The sequence below is a fragment of the Phascolarctos cinereus genome, unplaced genomic scaffold, assembly GCF_003287225.1.
Source record: "Phascolarctos cinereus isolate Bilbo 61053 unplaced genomic scaffold, phaCin_HiC Scaffold_4;HRSCAF=312, whole genome shotgun sequence".
Classification (NCBI taxonomy): Eukaryota; Metazoa; Chordata; class Mammalia; order Diprotodontia; family Phascolarctidae; genus Phascolarctos; species Phascolarctos cinereus.
The window spans coordinates 67,928,983-67,952,839 of NW_027555847.1; the positions used below are offsets into that span (position 1 = coordinate 67,928,983).

The 23,857-nt window shown below is 38.9% G+C and overlaps 1 non-coding gene and 1 pseudogene across 1 annotated transcript; both read right to left on the reverse strand.

Annotated features, from left to right (window-relative positions):
- Positions 1-489: 489 nt before the first annotated feature.
- Positions 490-596, reverse strand: LOC144457392 (U6 spliceosomal RNA). The gene has a single exon (XR_013486695.1). It is a non-coding gene; the product is annotated as a U6 spliceosomal RNA (small nuclear RNA).
- A 2,944-nt stretch (positions 597-3,540) lies between these two features.
- LOC110205027 (phosphoglycerate kinase 1 pseudogene) lies at positions 3,541-23,639 on the reverse strand (annotated as a pseudogene).
- Positions 23,640-23,857: the final 218 nt, after the last annotated feature.

Genomic DNA, 23,857 nt, shown 5'->3' on the forward strand with positions numbered 1-23,857 from the left:
CTATGAAATAATTGGCTTGATTGTTATTTTGATTGCCACATGGCATGAAGAGATTTTTCTTCCTAAGGGAGAACCCAATAGTTAACCTGGAAATAAGACTTATACGTCTCAACAACCTGTTTATTGTCTTAGCCAATAGACTTTCCACTTTTCTGGATACTCAACTCAGATCCAAGAGCTTGTTTTTTTTTTTTTTCCCCAGATGGTTTCTCTACCTTCAGTCATATTGATATGGCGAAGCTTATTCCTGGAGCTACTTCAATTGCTCCGAAGCAGAGATGTTCATTGACCCTAGGTCCGTTTGGTTAGTAATGGCCCCATGGGCTGTTTTTGAGAATGTTTGCTCAGGTAGGTGTGCTGTACTATGGTGCAATAGTTAGAATAGCTGGCAGACCATTTGTGGCTTGGCAAAAGTCATAGGTATATTCAGGTACACCATTGCCTAGGTTGTTTTTGTAAAACGGCAACAAATGGGAATTTCTTTTTTTTTTTAATATGGAACACTCCACGAATTTGCGTGTCATCCTTGCGCAGGGGCCATGCTAATCTTCTCTGTATTGTTCCAATTTTAGTATATGTGCTGCCGAAGAGAGCACAACAAATGGGAATTTCTACTGAAAAAAAAAAGGAGGTTGGAGAGACAATCTCAAATGAGGCAGAATTGATAACGATCTCAGATTTTTCTTTTCTTTCTAACTTCCAAAGAACTACTAAGCATCACAGAAAGAACAAAATTGACTAAATGCCAGGGTCTTGGTTAGGGATCAGTGTACCGAAGAGAACTGAATATTTGGGTTAGCTTTGGATGATCACCAAGAGATCATGCAGTTACCTGAACCTTTGGCACCTGAGAAATAGAGAGGGAGAGATCATGAAAGCAACATCTAAAGACACTGCTTCCATTCCACTTTTTATTCCAGTCCCATTTAGACACTGGAAGCACAAAGGCAAACACAAATAGGAAACATTAGGCAGAAGACATTTTTCAACCTCATTAAACCTAAAAAGCAGAATTGCACACAGATAATTGTGCATAAATAGTTGTGCATAATTATTCGCAAAAAAGCATAATTATAAGACCCTACAAGTGCAGGAAGACACAAAGATTGTTTTAAAAAAATGACACAAGCCTGGATCTCAAGGAACTTACTTCTCTCATTTATATGTGAATTTTCATTTAGAAAAACCATTTATTAATCAAAGGCCACATATCTTTTCAGTCACATTTAAACCTAAATGTGCTTCAGTAACATCTCACTGATCTGTCAGCCTCAGCTATCTGGAATACAATTGAAAACCTGGAAGAGAGCAAAAGTTACCTCTAAGAAACTAAAGTCGGTGCTACTAAGGGCATACACTTGCATTCACACATTTTTGCATAGGAAAGCTTCTTTGGGCTTTGCTTAAAACTTATGTACTCTTATTTTAGTAACAATTCAACTTTAGATACATAATCCTAGCAGTCTATTCTCATTTAGTATAAGGACAAACAACCCTACCCACCTCAATAGATCCTAAGGACAGAATTTTTTAATATGATATAATTTCATTCAAAGTTATTAAGTAAAAATAGAATTATATTTACTTTGTTTAAGAAGGCAGGGAAGTGGACGACATAGGTTTAAAAGATTTTTTTTTTTTTTGCTTTTTGGTGAGGCAATTGGGGTTAAGTGACTTGCCCAGGGCCACACAGCTAGTAAGTGTCATGTGTCTGAAGCCAGATTTAAACTCAGGTCCTCCTGACTCCAAGGCCAGAATTCTATCCACTGTGGCACCTAGCTGCCCTGGTTTAAAAGATTTTTGTCCAAAATACATATTTTATAAAGTTTTACCATCTAAATAGAATAGACTTCATTCATCTGGAAAAATAAATTATGTAGAAAGTCTTATTCTCCAAAAATGCCAGTTAAGTTAGATGTTATTATAGTTGTATGAACTGGAACAGGGTTACCAAAACCCACAATCTGGTAGATGCTGGGATGAACATTAGAAAGAAAGAACAATGGTGACCTGGCTGGGTACTATGGGAGTTCAAATAAGGGGAGTATGGAATAATTCCTGCCCACAACAAATCTTCAAACTAGTTGCACTTTTCCTGCTTGTCTAATTTGGAAGAGACTTTATATACAATTTAGTTCAGCACTCTTAATTTACTGAGGAGGATTCTGACAATCAAAAAGGTCAAGTGATTTGCCCAAGGTCGGAAAGCTAGTGTCTGAGCTAGTTGTTCAACCCAAGTTCATTGTTCTCTGATGACTTTCTTTCTTTCCTGGTTGATGCTTCAGTGTTTTTATAGGTTCGGTAAGCAAAATTCAATAACCAGAGCCTACGTGAATTGTCCAAATTGAGTTTCTTAATTCCTCACCGGATGAATGGTTAGATACTGGACTAGAGATAAACAAATCAGGACTGTGATAGCCCAAGCTCCGGCAAGCCTAACATTCCCCTATTTTTGGCAATAAACTCTAAGTACAAGGAATAATGAAATGACATCTGGAGAGGTCAGGGTTTAAAGTTCTAAATTCATTTTTTTAAAATGATTGAGTTTGTCTTGCTTTTAGCATTGATCTGTTTATACAGTGTCAACAACAAACATTTATTAAGCGCCTATTATGCGCCATGCATTGTGCTAACTGCTGTCCTACGACTCAGAAACTTGATTTGTTCTATCACATTGTAGATTCATCTCAGAAGGGATATCCCCTGAAAGCCCGTAGTTTAGGAACCACAACCCAGCACCAGGGTCTCTGGGATGAAATGGACAACGACTTATCTTGCGTATAGCTCCGAAAATCTCTTCTTTTCAGTTCATTTTTGCCCACACTCAGAGCATTACTGAAATTTAACTAATATCTGGGTTACTACAAAAGTGTGTCAAAGGGTCCCTAGCTCCCATACAAGTAAACAAAGTAACAGTGCTATCAGGTACAGAAAAGCTTTTATTTCTCCCCACAGAAAATTCGGAAAGGACTTAGAGTAGCCTCTAGTTGATCAATCCCTTCCCTTCACAAATCTATGTAATCTTTAGTATTTATAGCAACACTTTGTGGTTTGGATTTCCTTCAGATGGGAAATGAACTTGGTTTGCTACAGAGGTGATTGATTCTCTGGCTTTCTGGGGAGTCCCAGTTTTACTCTAGGGACACACAGAAGCCTCTTGAATTATGGTACTTTTTTTTTTTGAGCTGAAACTTTAATGAAATGTTTATTTAATAGGTCAACCTTCCCCTCCATCCCCCAGCCAAACTGGAGTTTCTTCTTGTTTCCCTACTGTGTGTAGGTAATGACAAAAATAGCTGCTGACAAAGCTGAACATAAAGTATTTCAAGAGAGTATGGCTAACAGTGGCTTTAGCTTTTTTCTTCTTTTGTAAAGGATATATATATTTGTACATACACATAGATATTTACCTGTAGAATATATATATACACACACACACACATAATCTACAGATCACAGTAGTGGTTTAGACACACTAAATAAGTTCAAGTGAGATCTGACAACAGGCACACCCAGGAAACACAAAGTTGAGATGAACTGCTTCTGGGGCTCTCATTGCCCCATCTTCTGGCCACTGGTTGAGTCTTGAGGGAGAAAGTCACCTAATGCCAAGGAAAGGGACAGGAGCACTGCAGTGTCACATTGGAAGAGCTGTGCACAGGAACCAGCAGGCAGGAAAATGGCACCTATTAGACATTACTCAGGGTGGGACTTTGCCCTCCAGCAGCTCTAGACTGGCACTACCCCCCAGTGCTCACATGGCTGACTTTGTCCTCAGTGTTCCATTTGGCACAGTGGTGGCAGTATGATAGTGATGTAGTCCTTCTTGGTGGCCTCCACCACATTGTTTATTAGCTCTTTGGTTCCCTGAACAAAGGTTTCCTACCCAAATACTCTACCAAGTCCATTCCTCACAACCTGTTTGGCCTGGGCTATAACTTTCACATACTTCTTGCTGCTATCAGGGCCACCGTTCAAATCCATCCCTCCAGTAGGGATGCCAGAAGCCGATGTGGTTTGGCCAGTCTTGGCATTCTCATCAAACCTGTCTGCTGTATCAAAGTCAACAGGCAAAGCGATCTTGATGCCATTCTTCTAAGCCTTGACCATCAGGTCTTTGACAATCTTAGCCCCCTCTTCATCAAAAAGCGAACTTCTGATCTCCATGTTGCTGAGCACCTTGAGGAAAATGAAACCCATCCCACCACCAATGATCATCTCATTGACTTTGTCTAGCATATTGTCGATCAACTGGATTTTTTTTGGCAACTTTAACTCTGCCCAACATGGCCAGGAAGAGCCTCTCTGGGCTCTCCAGGGCCTTGGAAAAATGTCAGCTTTTTTTTCCATGAGGAAACCACGTGCCTTCTGGGACAGATTCACTCCACCATGGAACTGTGGGTACAATGAGCAGTACTAAAAACAACATTGACCTAGACATCCACCAGCTTGGGGAGGCTTGCTTGGAAAGCTTCTACTTTGTCTGGCTCAGCTTTGATCTTGTTCCCAGAAGCACCTTTGCCTTTTCCTTCTTTTCCATGGAAGCAAAGATTCTCCAGCAAATGGTAGAATAGTTAGGAAAGTTAGCACACGCTTCCTCCAATTCTGGACCCACACAATCCTTCAGCAACAGAACATCTTTGCCCAGCAAGGATTTGAGCTCCATAGTTACAGGCTCCAAGGAGATTTGTCAGGTAGGTCTAAGTGGCTCACCAGAAGAACAGACTTGGTTCCATTATCCAAGCAGTAATTGATGCTAGGATGAACAGCCTTGATTCTCTAGTTTTTGGTTATCTCTTTGCTCTTCATGGGAATATTAAAATCCACCCTTATGATGACCCTTTTCTCTTTTAGATTCACTTTAGATTCCAATGTCAGTTTGCTAGAAAGAGACGTGTTGGTGGTGAGGAGATCATGGGGTGACTACGGCTGTGACTCTGGCTACGACTGAAGCTTGGGCTGCCTGAGCTGGGGACTGCTCTGCACAGGGGGTCAGCACCCACCCTATGGTACTTCTTTAAGTACTTGAACTTCCCTGAGGAAGGAAAAGAACTTGGGGGTCATTGTACCTGGACTATCTAAGTTATCATGGTGATAATATATCTCAATTTCCAGGTTCCTCCTCCCCCAATATCATATCCTTGCTAAGGTCAAGTGTAAAAATCTTCTCTCCTTAAGAAGCTTGCAGTGTCCAAGAATTCCTCTTACTCTTACCAGAAGGTGGGATTCAGAGATTCACTTTTCTTCCAAAAGCTGGTGTTCTCCAGGAATTGCTTCTTTTCTCTTTAGATGGAAGATCATCGAAGTCTTAAATGTGGGGTGGCCAGAGAGGTAACACTGAGTCTCAGACTCAGGAATTCCCCTTCCTCTTCCTAAAAGGCTAGATTCCTGGCTTGCTAGTCAATTCGTAGATGCTGGCAGTCATCCTGCATCATCTATGAGCTCTGGAGGTCACTGTCAAAGTGCCAGGTTGATTTGGTCAGTGACCAAGATTATAGATTGGGCATTGGGCCCAATGTAGGAAAGATGGAGAAAATGGTGACCTGATGTAACCAGTATGATTCTATGGAAAGAGTCTTTTTCTGGAGTCAGAGGATCTAGGTTCAGATCTTACTTCTGATGTTCATTACCTGTATGACTGGGTGAATCACTTAAATTCTCTGGGAAAGAGATAAGGAAATTTCAGTTTCTAGTTTCCTTCTCCGTAAAATGGGGAGCTTGTACTACATGGGCTCTGAGATGACAGGCTATGCATCATATACGACCTATGTCTTGCTATGCAGAATGCTTTTCTTGCTGTGTTATGCTTCCTTGCTGTATGTTGTTGCTGTTTAGTCCTCTCAGTCATATCTGACTCTTCATGACCCCATTTGGGGTTTTCTTGGCAGAGATAATGGAGTGGTTTTCCATTTCCTTCTTCAGTTTATTTTACAGATGAAGAAATCGAGGCAAACAGGGTCAAGTGACTTCCCCAGAGTCACACAGCTAGTAAGTGTCTGAGGCCAGATTTGAACTCAGGAAGATGAGTCTTCCTACCTCTTGGTCCAACACTCTAGCCACTGCACCACCTAGCTGCCCTTGTTATGTACAATAGCTAATATTTATATAGTACTATGTGCCAGACTCTGTGCAAATACTTTATAAATATCTCATTTGATCCTTACAACAACCCTGGGAAGTAAGTACTATTACACCCTTTTTACAGATGAGGAAACTGAGGCAAACAGAGGTTAAATGACTTGTCCAAGGACATCCCAGCCAGTAAGTACTTGAGGTTAGATTTGAACTCAGGTCTTTTTTTTTTCTTATTAATTTATTTTGATTTATCAAGAATCACTTCCATAAGCTTTTGAGTTTTAAATTTTTCTCCCTCTTCTCCCCTCCCCCCAGATGGCATGCAATCTGATATAGACTATACATATACATTCCTATGAAACATATTTTCATATTAGTGATGTTGTAAGGAAGAATTAGAACCAATAGTAGGAACCACCAGAAAGAGGAAACAAAACACAATAGAAGAAAAAAAATAGCAAATAGTATGCTTCGATCTGCATTCAAACTCCATCATTGTTTCTTTGGATGTGGATAGCATTTTCCATCATGAAGCCTTTGGGGATGTCTTAGATCCTTGCATTGCTGAGAAGAGCTAAGTCTATCAACATTAGTCATCACACAGCTGTTATATTGTACAATGTTCTCCTGGTTCTGCTCACTTCACTCAGCATCAGACCATACAAGTCTTTCCAGGTTTTTCTGAAGTCAGCCTGTTCATCATTTCTTATAGCACAATAGTATTCCATTACATTCACATACCACAACTTGCTCAGCCATTCATCAATTGATGGGCATCCCCTCAATTTCTAATTCTTTGCCATCACAAAAAGAGCTGTTATACATATTTTTGTACATGTGGGCCCTTTTCCCATTTGTATAATATCTTTGGGATATAGTCCCAGAAGTGCTGTTGCTGGGTCAAAAGGCATGCACATTTTTTCTAGCCCTTTGGGGATATGAACTCAGGTGTTTCTGATTCCAAGCCTAGAGCTCAACCCACTGTGCCATCTAGCTGCCTACTTAATAATGTTTTGAAGGAGCTATTGCTCTCCAGTATGTATCTGTTATATGCTTCTGCACGTGACCAATGTATGTGTTTACGATATGAAATTTCCAAATGATGCTTAGTATTCATTAGATGAGACTTGTGTCTTTGGTCTATTATATGCCCCATTGTCATGTACACTATTATTATGTGCTATGTTTTATGTTTGTTGCCTATAGTAAAGCTAACTGTACACAAGTCCAGTGAGAATGCCATGGGTTAGTTACGTAATTTGCATGATTATGGGTATATGGAATGATTACTTCAACTGAGAGTGATTTCTTCCTCTGAAGTCTTGTTTACTAAGTATAAAATTCATACCTTTCTTTATGACACGTCACAAACTACTTTGTTTTATGATCTTTTGTGTGTATGCTGCGTCTCTTCTAATTCAATTCAATTCAGTTGTGAACAGGCAAGGGAAGGGAAGGATAACAGGAAGAGGTAAACAAGCTTGTTTTCTTCTTCTTCTTCTTCTTCTTCTTCTTCTTCTTCTTCTTCTTCCTCTTCTTCTTCTTCTTCTTCTTCTTCTTCTTCTTCTTCTTCTTCTTCTTTTGTCAAATGGCTCCCAGAAGATTTCTTTGGGCTGCTTACAATGCTACAAAAAGAAAAGAATTCATTTTTCATGACAATGTGGGATCTAAGGACATGCATCATAGCACAGAGAAGTCGGCTGCTTTCTTCTTAATCTGTCACTTATCTTGTGAACAATTACAATTTAATATCATTCAACATTAGACATGAAATGGATTTGAGAGATGTCGTCTGAATCTCTCAGCTTCAGGAAAAAATGGAGTGCCCAAACAAGTGAAGTGAGTTGGTCAAGGTTCTACAGTTAGTAAGTGGCAGAACCAGGAATAAAATCACAATGGATGACAATATGTAGCTTTAAAGTTTTCTGTATCATCATATACTGTATTTTATTTGACTCTCATAGCAACCCTTTGGGGTAGTGCAAATATTATAACCTTTTCCAAATGAGGAAACTGTAGCTCAGATTACTTAATGACAACCTAGAACCTGTATCTATAAAATCTTAGAGGTGAGAATTGAACCCAGTCATCTCCCACCCCCACATCCAGTGCTTTTCACACAACACTTTGGCCCTATGTCTGAGAATCCAAGTCTACTTGCTCCCAGTTCAGCATTTTTTTCTACAGGATCACAGAATTCTCAGGATCTTCATTTCTCCCACCTTCATCTTTAGCTTCTCTGCTTTTTTGGTTGCCTATTTTCTTTATAAATTTTTAAATGTTTGGAAATTATTTTCGCTTATGGAGAAGCAACATGATGTAGTTAAAGAATCTGAATGTCTGGAAGACCTGGCTTTAAATGTTGCCTCTAACACATACTGGCTATGTGACCCTAAGCAAATCAATCAACCTCTAAGCCTGTCATTTACAGATCAATTAATGACCTGCATGGGTAGAGAGGGAAGCCTCACCTATATCAATAAAATCCCGTATCTTATCTCTATTTTTATTCATTGGAGACTTTCTGGTCCCACCTCCAATTGCCAGTGGTTTTTAATAATTTCTCAAATGATTTTGTATTGACTTAATCTGTGTAAATACTGCACTCCCCTTTTCCTTCTGTAGAATGTCAGCTCCTTGAGGGCAAGGATTCTTTTTGTCATTGTATCCCCAGTGCTTAGTACAATGCCTTGCACGTAGCAGGTGCTTAATAAATTCTTATTGAAATCCAGTTATATTAAAATTTCTATTATATCTTGTTTACATTATTTATTTTTCTTCTCTATCTTAAAAATGAATTATTTCTTTTTAGTGATATGAGAATTATAAAGGACAGGTAATGTATGACAAATATATAAAGATTACCAGGTCAGTGCAAGCACCTGTGTGTGTACATGTACACAAACTCTTAGGAATATGTATATAATATGAATATTTTAAGAGTTATTGGATAATCAACAGACACAGGGCCATTTCTTGGGTAGATTTTCTTTCATGACCTGACCTTTTCCTATATATTCTCCCACCAAAATTCTTAAGATTTTTTTTGTAGTCAGTCGTGTTCTGACTCATCTGTGTTTAATATTTTAAGGCTATTAATCTTCAGAAATTTTCCACTTGGGAAAAAGAGTACTGAAGGAGGATATAGTTTTGATAATCTTGAGGCCTCATAGGTTATGACCTGCTGGAGGAAGTAAAACAGATTCTTTCACCAACCAGAGCTTTATGCTGCATGGAAATACTTTCCCCGAATCTCTGACTGGGCTTCTTTTCTCACTATAGCAGCTCCGGTTGATTTGACCCAATTGAATGGTTCACAGGACCACAGATTTTTAGAAGGGGACTTCAAAGGTCATTTGGTCCAACACCTTCATTTTGCAGATAAACTGAGTTCTTGAAAGGTTAGATGACTTGTCCAAGATCCCATGGGTAATAAATGGCAAAGTGGGGATTTGAACCCTAGTCCCCTAATGCCAAATCCAGCATATGCTCTCTCTGAACATATATTACCATTTGATGGACTCCTTATTTAATTTTCATAGACTTGCTGATTCTCTGAAGTAACTTCTCTGAAGTTACTGTTTAACTTGAGCAAGAAAACTTCTACAACTGCACACACAAATCATTATCCAATTTCTGCTTGCATAATCAAACAGTAAACATTTATTAAATGCCTCTGTGTGCTAGATATGTGCTACGTGCTAGAGATACTAAAAGAGCAAAAGACAGCCCCTACCTTCAAGAAGCTTACAATCTTAGGGGTCACCTAGGTGGTGTAGTGGATAGAGCACTGGTCCTAGATTCAGGAGGACCTGAGTTCAAATCTGGCCTCAGACTTCCTAGCTGTATCACTTAATTCCATTGCCTAGCAAAAAAAAAAAAGAAAAAGAAAAAAAAAGCTTACAATCTTATGGATGGGGAACTTACTTTGTTCTAAGGCAGCCATTTCTACTTGTGGACACATCTTCTTATTTAGAATTATTTCCCCTTATCAAGCTAAGCTTTTCTGCTTTTCTGTAGCTATTGTCCATTGCTCTTTATTCTGGCTTCTAGGTCCAAAGTAAATAATCCACAAAATAGCCATTTACATTCCTGGAATCCACTATGGTCTCTTTCCAAAGTTCTCTCTCCTCCAGGATAAGCATCCCTATTATTATTGCTTATCCCTTTACTATTCCAGTCACACTTCTTCAGACTTGCTGCAGTTCATAAATCTCCTCCCTAAAATGTGGGGAATAACATTGTAGATGGGATCATACCAGGTCAAGAGACAGGGAGACTATCCCTTTGCTTGCTTTGGACGCTTAGCTTTTGTTAATGCAGCCTAGGATCACCTTAGCATTTTTCTTTGCCAGGTTACTTATTGGCTCATATTAAATAGTCATTTCATTATCCCTCTCTTCTCAGTGAAGGTTCTTTTTTTTTTCACAAGAAAGCCTCCCCATTTCTTATACCTGTACAATTGATTTTTTGGACCTGTGTCAATATTTACATTTATCCCTATTTATTATATCATCTGTCCTCAGCCTTCCTTCCTTCTCTTTCTATACTCACTCATTTGGTGATCTCACCTACTTCCATCACTTCAATTAACCCCTCTGATGATAGCTCCTGAATCTATATATTCAATTGGAGTTCTCCTCTGAGACCTATACCCACAAATCTAACTAGACTACTGGACATCTCTACCTGGATGTCTTGTCAGCATCTCATACTCAATGTATCTAAAACTGAACTCGTCTTCTTCAAAAAAAATCTGTTGCTCATCTCAATTTCCCCATTTCTATTGATGATATTACTCTTTTTTCAGTCACTTAAGCTCAAATTCCAATTCATGTAGTATTCTTCATACTCCAATTCATCATATCCAGTCAGCTGCCAAGGCCTTTTGCCAAGTCATATCTTTATAGGATATATTCCCTCTCTCCTTTACATTCTTTTTATACTACCATTATGTTAGCTGAGGCCCTCCCTCATCATCACTTGCTTGGATTATTATCATGGCCTCTCAGATGGTTTCTATTCCCCCTAATCTTTCCCTTGCAAGAGCCATCCTTCACAAAATTGCTAAAAATAATCTTCCTTATAAACTAGATAGGTCACATCATTCCTTTGCTCAGAAACCTTCACTGGTTCCCCATTGCTTAAAGGTGAAAATATAAGCACTAGTCTAGTTTTTAAAAATTTCCACAGTTTGGCTCCAACCTACAAAAGGCAGCTGTGGTAGAGAGAGTTTGATCATTGAATTTGTTGTCAGATTTAGCCAGGCAGTTCACTTAACCTTTCTAGGCCTCAATTTTCTTGTTTGTAAAATGAACATATTAGAAATGATCCCTGAGGTTTATTATAGCTCTAAAATCTCTGATCCTACCTTTTCAGTCTTATTTATAGGGCTTCCTTTAATATACTACACCTTCCAGCCAAACTGGACTGCTAGCCTCTCCTTAAGCTTGTTCCATGGGCTCATAGATCCATGATATTATTTGTGTTCCCCAAATCCCCTCTTGCACTCCCATACCTAGAAAGAGTGTTCTCTGAATTACTGTCAATTGAAATCTTTCTTTCTTCTTCAATTTAGATCTAGAAGGAAGACAGCTCAGATGTCACTTCATCCAGCAGAAAATGCCAGCCCCCCAGGATAAGGTGATCTCTCAAATTGCTCACATCATTTCATCTAGATCCTTCCTATGCACTTATCCCATTTGCCCTCGTATCATGCTTATTTGTTCCTAGGTGTTATGCTCCACTGTGAGGCCATAAGCCCCATAATGGTAGGAATTGTATCATTTTTCACCCTTGCATTCAAAATAGCAAATTATTCAATCATAGTAGTCACTTAAATAATATTTGTGGAATCGAACTGAGTTGGATTGGATTAGAAATAATAAATAGCATGTATATAGAGCTTTAAGGTTTAGAAAGCATTTTACATCATCTTATTTGTTCCTAATTGATTGGAAAGAAGCACAGAAAACAATCAGCCGAGTGCTAATTAATTCCCTAGGATGTGCTGCTAGGCTCTGTGTTAGGTTCTGGGAACACAAAGTCAAAAAATGGACTGGTCCTTGCCCTCAGAGAGCTTAGATTCTAGTAAGGGAGGTAACTCAAGCCCATATAAATACATACAGAATATTGTTGAAGGGGAATAGACTTTTGATTACATTGGTAGAGGCAATCACTGACAAGAAAACTCTTTCCATCAATATAGATTGGTATTTATTTTGTTACTTATGGCATTCAGTATTGCCTGGGGCCCTAAGACGCCAAGTGAGTTGCCTGGAATCATACTGACACTTGGTGTCAGAAGCAGGTCTTGAATCTAGAACTTCCTGATGAGGACGCTACATCTTTATTCACTATGTCATGTTCCCTCCTATACAAAATAAATACCGGTTAAATAGCAGGTCATTTCAGGTGAAAGTCAAGACAGGTCTCACGAGTCTGACTTTGAAGGAAGCTGGAGATTTTAAGAGGCAGAAGGAAAAGAGGGAGTGCTTCCTAGGCACGCAAGAAGGAGCAGCAAGAGAGAATGATTTCCTTTGTAGTCAGTCAGTATGCCTCTCTTTAATGTCCATCTACTTTCTATGTAATCTGCCAATGATACCAAGGAAAGGAACATAGAAGCTAATTAAGTTCTCTCTGTCTCTATCTCTCTGTCACTCTCTATGTCTCTGTCTTTCTCTCTCTCCTTCCTACTGCACCAACATAGATCTATCATCCAAGACAAAGTGGAAGACTCTTTTGTAGATGTAAAAATTCCAGCAAGTATATTTTCCAGGGTCTCCAAGGGAACTAAAGGCCAATTTTGTTGGCCAATGTATGATTTAGAATTGTAAACTTTAAAAGATAAAGTAGAAGGCAACTATACACTACTTGTGTGACCATGGCTACCAAATCATTTCACATCTCTGACCCCTGATTCCTCTATCTATCAAATGAGGAAGTTAAACCACATGGTTTTGAAGGTCTCTTCTAGCTATTGTTGTATAATTCAACAGCTGTTTACACATTTGTTTTGTGGAATATGGATGTGCTGCGGTCACTGGAGACATATTGAATTTCAGAAAGTAGCATAAGTTATCAGTCTGATTTGCTTACTCTATTCCAGATCATGTTCTTTCCAGAATCAAGGAAGGCTTGAGCACAAAGGATCCTTAAAAAACAAACACTTTTTATGAAATCCTCATTTTACAGAGAAGGAAATCAAGGTGCAGAGAAGCGAAGTGAGTCACTCACAATCATATAGCTTCCCTGAAGGTTGGCCTTATGCGGTATCATGATGCCTCCTGTCGTAAGGCACTAGGTCAGAGACATGGCCACACAAAGAACGCTCCTCCACAGCCACAGAGAGACCAGAGGCCGACTTTTCTTGGTGAGCTTGAAAATGACACTGTGAAAAAAACACCACACTCTGGCCTCAGGCCTCAGGCGACAAGCTGGTTATGGAAGGAATGCTTCAGGACTTAAAGAAAATGTAACCAGCCTGCATTTTTTTCTCCTTTCCAATAACCCTGATCCCCACCTCTAACCTCTAGTTAGGTAATAGGGTCCCCAGCAGGGCTGAAAACTGCAAAGTGACCTTAAAGACTGTGGGCAACAATTTCAGCACAGTTTATCTATTATTATTGGACGCTGCTCCCTGCCCTGAAATTCTGTCCTCTGTATTTGTCTGGGAAGTAGGCAAAGAGCAGAGCACAGAAGATGCCAAGGGCAGGAGCCTGCGCGAGCAAGTAAGCAATAGATTCATCCAGGGAAGGCATGAATGTGCCAGGAAGGCTTTATACCAGTAGGGCTCCCAGTTTAAAAATGAACACTGATCATTCAAAGTCTGAAGTAGGCTTGACTGCCCTCTTAGCATTTTTTTCCATCAACACAGCTGGGGATTTGGTCTTTTTAGTCCTAATAGAGGATGGCTCACCTTTTCCAGTTCACTCAATGTATTTTCTCTTAGCTCCCTCACAGGTGATCTTTTTATTTATTTATTTTAAGCATTATTTTCTTTTAAAATTTTGAGTTCCAAATTCTCTCCCTCTTCTCCCCCACCTACCCTCTGTAATATATCAATTATATATGTGAAATCATGCAAAACATGTTTTCATGATAGCAATATCACAAAAAAATAGTGAGAAAATTATACTCCAACTTGCTCTCAGAGTTAATCAGTTATTTCTCTGGAGGTGGATAGCATTTTTTCCACCATGAGTCTTTTGAAATTGTCTTGGATCATAATATTGATTGGAGTAGCCAAGTTGTTACTGTGCACAATGATCTTCTGGTTCTTACTTCACTTTGCATCCGTTCATATAGGTCTTGCCATTTTTTTCTGAAATCACTCCATCATCATTTGTTATGGCCAATATTATTCCATCACAATCATATGCCGCAAGAGCATCCCTTCAATTTCCAATTCTTTGCCACCATAAAAGAGCTACTATAAATATTTTTGTATATGTAGGTTCTTTTCTTTTGATCTCTGGAGTACAGACCTAGTAGTGGTACTGCTAGATCAAAGTATACACGGTTTTATGTAATTTCCAAATTGCTTTATAGAATGGTTGGTCCAGTTCATTATTCCACCAACAGTTCATTAATGTACTTATTTTCCCTCATCCTCTCCAGCATTTGTCATTTCTAAAAGGTATGAAGTGGTACCTCAGAATTGTTTTAATTTGCCTCCATCTTATTAATAGTGATTTAGAACATTTTTAATATGACTATAGACAGTTTTATTTTTTTTCTTCTGAAAGTTGCTGTTCATATCCTTTGATCATTCATCAATTGGGGAATGCATCTTATTTTTTATGAATTTGACTTTGTTCTATACTCAGTATATATTTGAGGAATGAGACCTTTGTCAGAGAATTTGCTATCTTTTTTTTTTTGCTATTACTTCATTATCTTTGGTACCTTTTCAGCAAAATGTAATTTCCCTGATTATTTCTTTCAATTAGGTCTATTTTTGCTTTTGCTTTGTCTGAAATCATGATGGCCACCCCTGCCCTTTTCACTTCAGCTGAAGCATACTAGACTCTGCTCCAGGCCCTCATTTTAATTCTGTGTGTATCTTTCTGTCCGAAGTGTGTCTCTTGTACACAACATATTGCTGGATTCTGGTTTCCATTTCATTCTGCTATCTTCTTTCATTCTATGGGCTAGCTCATCCCATTCACATTCACGTTATGACCACTAACTGCCTCACAACTGATCTTGACCTTTAAGGTTCCTTCCAGCTCCCAAGGTCTATGACTCTTTATGGCTGACATTCCCAGATGTGCACTGAGACAGAAAAGAAGCACTTGAAAACTAAATCAAACATGTCAATTTAACAGGAAGGAAACTAGTTTGTTGAGAGTCATAGAATCACAGCAATCTAGAACTGGAAGGTATGTCTGAGATTAATGTAATTTCCTCATTTTACAGAGAAGGAAATTGAGGAACAGAAAAGTAAAGCAATTCACCCAAGGTTGAAATGCTAATCAGTGGCAGAATTGGGACTAAAATTCAGGTCTCTTGACTCTCAGTCTGGTGCTCTGTCATTCAGGGCTTAGTATGATATCATGACTGAGTCACATAAAAATTAACATATAATCAATCATTTTGGCTGGAGGAAAATACAAATAATATCTGAATTAACTTTATTTTTTTCTCATGATTGTATCAATGACTTTTTCTAAATTTTCATTGTTCTTCACATTATGAAGATTTGGCACTACTGAGAAGCCCTTCATCCTTCAAACTTTCTCCCCTTGGCTCCCTTCTGTTTCTCCTTCTCATTTCCTAAGTATTCCTTTTCAGTATCATTCACAATTTTTTCTTTCTCTTCTTTAGCCAGACTAGTGGCAATTCATCCCATTAAAGCTCAGTTTCTTATTCTTTAACAACAACAAAAACTCACAACTCCTAAGTCTATGTCTCTTCAGTACTGATCCAACACCCAATCTCTAGCTGGCACAAATGATCAATTTTACTTCTATAATGCCGTCATTTTAAACTTGACCTACTCAGAAGAGAACTCATTTTCATTTCCCCCTCCCAAAACTATCTCCTGATTTTCTTATCTCTGTCAATGGTATCAGCATTTCTCTAGTCCCATTGGTTTAAAATCTTAGAGCAATTTTCTATTGCTTTCTTTCCTTCATTGCTCATATCTAATCAATCAGTCATTGCACTTTGCTCTTAGCTTTGAAAGATCCTTTTCTGTTTCCCTTCACCCTTCCTCTACCAATTGAGAAGACAAGAAATATAATACTCATCATGCATATGAAGTTATACAAAATATATTTTTGTATTCTCTTTGATTTCCTCATTTGAAAAATTGGGAATAAAGATAATATTAATTTGGGATTATCAGAAGGTCAATCATCTGAATTCAGATTATCTAACAGGTATTGACTGTTTATCTATAGAATACTAAGTATTCAAATGAAAACTGAATAATTCAATTACCTGATTGCTTCCAAATATTTAAAAGACATTTGACAGCATAGAAATTGTTTGAATAGATCAAGTATTAAAAATAATTCCTTAAAAATAATAAAAATGCCTTAAGTGAACTTTTTTTACATGAACAATCACTGATGATCACCAAAGAGTAGAGATGGGCTAGACCCAGGTCAAAACAGCTCACGAGAGCCAATTTTTACATTTCCAGTGTGAACATTTCTACCCTGGAAATTGCCAAATGGCATAATCAGGACTTGCTTTATTATCTTATTGATTGTTCAAATTTAAGAATGTGATGGATAAAATGTTAGCAATGCAAATTAAACTTAAAAGTGTGTCACATGCACATTCCCTCCCCACCTCCTGCTCCAGAGTCAGTTATCAAATATATACCTGCATACTCCTGCCAAAAAACCTTTCTTTTCATGAGTTTTATCATGATCCAGCATAATTCCTCTTCAGGAACACTAAGCCACTTGAAAAGCAGCAAGTACAACTGCTTCAATACCAAGTAGGGAAAGCATGGACAGTCTACTGCCCTGAACATACCACTTCCTGCTGTGTCTGGACTCTCCATGACTGCATCCCAGCCAAGAGCCCCAACTTCCCAAATCTGCTTAGCTAATGAGAGCCAATGAGTTCCCAGCTTGAAGCAGTACACCTACCAGCCGTGATGCACACACTATTAATTAAACATATTGGTATCTAACAGCTGGGTCCATAGACAGCCTTATAGTAAATAACTGAAATATGGATCTGTGGTTGCGCCCGTGATAAGAATAAATTTATCTTTAATCAGAAATAATGACCACCATCCCCACAACCCCAAAAGGAGATGTTCTGTTTGTATTGGGTTGCCAAGAAGAAAAAAACAAAGATCCATCCATTATCTTGTGGAAGATGCAAATGGATCATGTATATAAATGAAGGGCAGGCTGAGCTGTAATGCTTAAGGTCACATTGAAACGACCCCTTATGCCTTGTGGGTGCAGATGAAGTGCTGAGTGTCTGCTGCCAGGATTTTAACTTGTCCTACTAAGTCTTGCCTAAGATGCCAGCTGTCTTGGATTAACTGGCATCCAGAGAACTCAACCAAAGGGGGAAAAAAGCAGTCAAAGGATCCAAGGACTGTCCAAGTCTCTCTCTCTCTCCCTCCCCGACCCTTTCTCTTTGTCTGTCTCTCCCTTTGTCCCTCCTCTCTCTCTCTCTCTCTCTCTCTCTCTCTCTCTCTCTCTCTCTCTCTCTCTCTCTCTCTCTCTCTCTCTCTCTCTCTCTCTCTCTCTCTCTCTCTCTCTTTCTCTCTCTCTCACTCTCTCTCTCCTCCTTCCCCTCCCCCTCTGCCCCTCATACTTCCCCACCCTCGTCTCTGTGTCCTGGATTGACAGAATCTAAATTTGGCAGGAGGAGCACTTCCAAAGAGGCAGCTTGCTGCTCAGGACTCTCTAGCAGATGCAGCTTCCTCCAAAGCAATGGCTTCGAAGTTTATGCCCATCACTTTTACAAAATCTTCCCAGAAGGGACCATTCCAGGGAAAGTGATTCTGCTCCTCTTGTTTCTTTGGCTTTGGACATAAAACAAAAATGAACCTCCCGCTTCCCCTCACCATCTACAATGAAAAGACATCACCAGACAGAATAAACATACAAGAGCTGAATATGGTTATATGGTTGAAAAGGAGAGAAAAAATACTGCTTATGTTCTTGCCAACTTTGTGGTAGCATGAGGCATGGCAGCCAGATACCAAAATACATTAATAGCAAAAATGTAAAATATATAGGGCACATTGCTTTTACTGGAAGCTTGCAGCATTTGAGGCTATTCATAGCAGCTTCTATGTAGGTCCAAGAAGAATATGGGCAGAGTAGAGGGATGTCAAGGGCCACATTCTAGTGAAAATACAGATTCAATAGGTCCCCCATCCTTAAGTGATTCCACTTAGTATCCTTACTTCCAGATAGTTGATTGATAACTCCACTCCTCTATCCTTAAGTCCCTTTAAGGAAAAAAAAATTGTTGTGAAACACAACCCTGTAGATGTGGTTGAAAGGACTCTGGGAGAGCTTTCTCATCCTGGTTCTTTTATTATCAACTTGACCTTGGGCACTAAGTCACTTAGCCTTTTGCTGGACCTCATTTTTCCCACATTGTAAAACGAAGTGGTTAGACTGGGTAAGCTGTAATCCCTTTAAGCCTAACATAGATGAATATAGATTATACTACATTAATCTATTAATGCAATTAATAGATTAGAATATAAACCTGCTTGGGGACAGGTTTTCTTTTTTTGGTTTTTGGCTATTTTGGTCTTCATCTTCTTAGTGTCTAGGTGCTTAATGCATGCTTGGAGTTGTTTTGCTATTGTTAGGGAGATTGAGAGTCTTACTCAGCCAAATAGTTAGGGACTTGGTCAAACTCTCATTGAATCATTAGTAGAACTCTTCTAGCTTAGATTCCCTCAGTTTTGGTTAAGGGTTTCCTATTGCTTTCAGGCAGTAGAGCACAATGGAATGAGTACTGGATTTGGAGTTAGAGAATCTGGGTTCTAATCCCAGCTCTATTACCTATGTGATCTTGGACAAGTTATTTACTCTCACTGGGTCTCAGTTTCCTTATCTGTAAAATCAAGGGGATGGATGTGATGGCCCCTAAGTTCCCTTCCAATTTGATATCTATGATCCTATGATAGCTTTGTCTCTCAACAATCCAAAATTAATATGACATTTAACAAGTATTTTTAGACTTGAGTTGAATAAACCAGAGACATTTGAGCCACAAAGCGCTTTGGAACCATTGCAGATTATATAACAAGTTCTTCAAAGTTGCTTAACCATAGCTGGAGACTATTGATACTTGAGTTAGTTCTCAATCACACTGTAAAGTTTATCTTCATGGTTACTCTACTATTGTTTCTACTAAAATAATCCTCAATAGCATAGAGCAAGAAGAGCTCAGGGACAACTTTTCAAAGCCCTGTCTCACTTAAATCCAATTCACCCACAAGACATTACCCTCATGATGGCATTGATCCTCTTCGAGAATGAAGGACCACCACCACCACCGCCAGCTCTCCCCTCCCCACCAAAGATTTTGTCCAAAAAGTTCTGAGTTATTCCAAGTGAACCTATAGCGCATTTGAATTATGCTCCTTGATTTATTCAATTCGATATTTATTAATTTATCCTTTTATTTATTTAATTTTTATTAATTAATTACTTAGTTATTGATTACTTCACTCAGTTATTAAGCACTACTAAATGTGATATACTTGGCTTATCAGTGGGGATACAGGTACAGCTGTATAGGCTCTGATCCTAAGGAACTTACAACTTAATGTGTGTGGATGGTGTAGGGGTAGACGCAGATGTAGACAAATAGCTATGATACAAAGGAGAACAAAAAAGCATGAAGGAGGCAATGAGAAATATGAATAGGGCAATGTTACTTTCTTGAGCAGAGATGGGGGATTAGTAGAGAAAATGAAACTGAGATGATCCTAGAAGCAAATGGAGATGAGAGCAGGGGTATAAAAAGGAAAGGAATTCCTGATAAAGAGACTAGAGAGATAGACAGACACAGACTTTACAATTTGTCTGGAATGTAGAGTATATAAAGGAGGGAAGTAAAAATTAAATTAGTTCATCCAGTCAAAACTAGGGAGATTTGGCCCAAGTGGGATACTGCCCTGGGCTCCATCCTTTAAAGCAGTACCTCAAGCTAGTTATCTTCTATCTACTGCCCAGCTTCAAGAATCCTACGGCAGTTACCCACTTGGGCCTGCTTTCCTTAATGTCACCCTCCTCACTCAGGGTAGATATTTTTGCCTGATTTTTTTCTTCTTTTTTAAAATTTATTTTAATTTTAACTTATGGAACAAAAACAAGCATTTCCATAACATAGTATAATAAAAAAAAAGATGGTTACACAGGAAACTGCAAATCTACTGTGCACATCTTGCTATTCCTTTCAAATCTACAACAAAAATCATCATGTAAATTTCTATTTTCCTTTTTTTTCTTTCCTACACTGCTGTGCCACCATATTTACCATTAGACACAAATAAGTATATATACATAAAATTATTCTATACATACTTCTATTCAGCAGTTCTTTATCTGGCTGCAGATAGTGTCTTACTTTGTATGCCCTTTACAGGTAATTTGGATATTTATAATAGTTAAAATAACTTATTCAAAGTTGTTCTTAAAACAATATTGCTGTTACTGTATCTGTTCATTTTGCTCTTCATTATTTCATGCAAGTCTTTCCACATTTTTCTAAGATCATTGAGTTCATCATTTCTTATAGCACAGTAGCATTCCATCACAATTATACCAAAACCTGTCCAGCTATTCCCCAATTGATGGGCATCCCTGTAATTTCCAGTTCTTTGCCACCACAAAGAGAGCTGCTATAAACACTTTAGAGGTTCTTTTCTTTTTTCCCTAATCATCTTTGGAAATAAACCTAGTAATGGCATTGCTGGCTCAAAGCATTATAGGTAGTTTGGTAACTCTTTGGGCACAATTCCAGATTGCTCTCCAAAATGGTTGGATTAATTCACAATTCCACCAACGATCAGTGTCCCAATTTTTCCACATCCCCTCTAACATTTGTCACTTTCCCTTTCAATCATTTTAGCCAGTCTGGTAGATGTAAAATGCTATCTCAAGGTTGTTTTAATTTGCATTTCTCTAATCAATAATGATTTAGAACATTTTTTTCACAGGCCTATAAATTTTGATGGTTAGGTTCTTTGTGTCTTCTGAGGTGCTAATTAACCAGTCTGAAGAAGCAGTCTAAGTTAATGTGCTGAGGGGGAAAGTGAGAGAAGATCTGTATTCTTTTCCCAGATAGAATAGAACTTCAGAGGTGAAAACATGAGAATGAAGGAAAAAACATTTATTAAGCCCTTACTATGGTATATATTAGGTACTAGGCAAATGCAAAAGTTTACATGTGAATATGTTTGTTCAGTCATTTTTCAGTCTTGTCTGACTCTTCTTGACCCCATTTCAGGTTTTCTTGACAAGGATAATGGAGTGGTTTTGCCATTTCCTTCTCCAGTTTATTTTATTTGAAGGAAACCAAGGCAACAGAATTAAGTGACTTACCCAGGATCACACAGCTAATAAATGTCTGAAGCTAGATTTGAACTCAGGAGAGTGAGTCTTTCTGACTCCAGGCCTGGCACTCTATCCACCGTGCCACCTAGCTGTCCTTACACATTTTAACAGGGTCATATGATACAGATAAGGAAGTGGTGGCCAGGTAATGATGTTTGGATCTGGGAAATCACAGAGATGGTGAGTAGAGTAAGGGCAGGCTCTTCTCACACCTTTTCCAGAAACACTTAGTATTAACTTATTGTTCCCAGAGCCTAAAAGAGAAAGGTAGGAGTGGTGGGGGGAAAGGGGTACTCTGTGGGAAAAGGGTAGGTAGCAGAAAGAGGTCAAAGGTGGCTGGCTGGATGTTCTGCTCTAGGATTGGGAGGTTCAACCCTTTCATTGTAAGGATGGGCACCCTGAAGTTGTCATATCCAAATTCACATAACTAATTAAGGCCAGATCCAGAGGTAGAACTTAGGTCTTTGCTTCTTAGACTAGTACTGTCTCTCTGGAATCATCTTTGTTGTCACTGAGGGGCTGACTCAAAGGATGTGACTTTTGGGGCACTTAGGATCAAGGATTTAGAACTGAAAAGAACCTTAGAAATCACCTAGTTTAGAAATTCTTAAGCTTTTTTTTGTGTGTCATGGACTCCTTTGACAATTTGGTGAGACCTATGTATCCCTTCTCAGAATAACACAGTTAAATGAATAAAATAAAATACTTCGGGTTACAAGAGAAAACAATTATGTTGAAATGCAGGCATCCAAAAAAAAATTCTTTTGAACCAAGACTCCAGGTTGGGAACCCTTGATCTGATCCAATCATATTTAACAGATTAGGAGACCAAGTCTCATAGAGGTGATGTGACTTGCCCAAGCCTGCAGTCTGGTTTTCAACTGAAGTTCTCTGACTTAGTTCAGGGCTAGTTCCACTATACTGTGCTGTCCAGGGTAGTCATCATAGGCTAAGTAGGGCCTTATGGTGGCCTTTCAAATCACACCACAGACTCTCTGCCTACTTAGAGTCAGCTATGACTGACATTCTTCATTCATTTGTCTTGAAGAGCTCTTGCTGCACCTCAGGGCAACTAGGATTAGTGGATATAATAAACCTTGACACATGACAGTGATAAATGAGAATGGCCAATGCAAATTTGAGTGGAATACATTATTTTCTGCTAAGCCAGGAAATACACCCAAGGGATTTTTTAAGTACGACCAATTACGATCAGGACAGAGTTTATTTAAGGCTTCTGGTGGTTGTTTCAGTGCCTGAGAATTCATTACTTAAACTGACAAAGGCCTAAAGCAGTGGGAGAGGAAAGGGTTATTTCTACATATGAGCTTCATTTCTTCTTTAATTACTTAAGACAGCCAAAAATAGAATTTGAAGAATGCAGAAGTATGTCCCTGAGAAAAACTCATTGCTTAGGGACTGTCACACCCAGTAGGGAAGATGAGCTCTGAAAAGTGTGTTTGACCTTTAATCACAGAAACAAAAGGCCCAAAACAATTCAGGGTGCAAGCTTCATTCTCAAGATTAGACTGGGTTGTCTTAAAATAATAGCATGATTTCCCTGTACTTTAATCGGTGGATCAACAGGGCTGAGTGAGAGACACAAACCCCACAGATACTCAGAGGCAATGGAAATTCTTACTAGGGACTTGGAATTTCTTTTGAAATATGATCGCTGTCCAAATTCAGTCTGAGAGTTATAATCTTTTATTCTTTCAAAAACACGTCCTTTTCAGAGGTATTTTGGCCGCCAATTTTGAAGGAATGAAATTGCCAGGTACAACAAAGGAGAATACACCGTAGACCAGCGACCATGTGCACAAAATGTCCTGCCTGACTCACTTCTGCTCCACAGGCTACAGGAGGTGCCTTGACCAGCCACTGCATGAAGAACACCTTCCTCTGCTTCTGTGAGGGTGTGGTTGACACATTGCTCGGTGCCTGTATGGACTTGTGCAAATTCTGCCTCTCACACTCAGGCAGAAAATCAGGTTTCATATCCTTTCTCCACCCCTCCCCTCCCTCCACTTTCTTCCCTTCATGTTCATTTTTCCTTTGGTTTCCTTCCTGTCATTTAAGAATTTTAGAACTCGTAGAAAGGAGCTAGTAAAACTATTGAGCTTAGTGGCAGTGAAAAGTCTTTACCAGTGGAAATGGGGGGAGTAATGCCTGACATACCTTGAATTCCATCACGGGAGAAGGAGAACCTTAGGTGT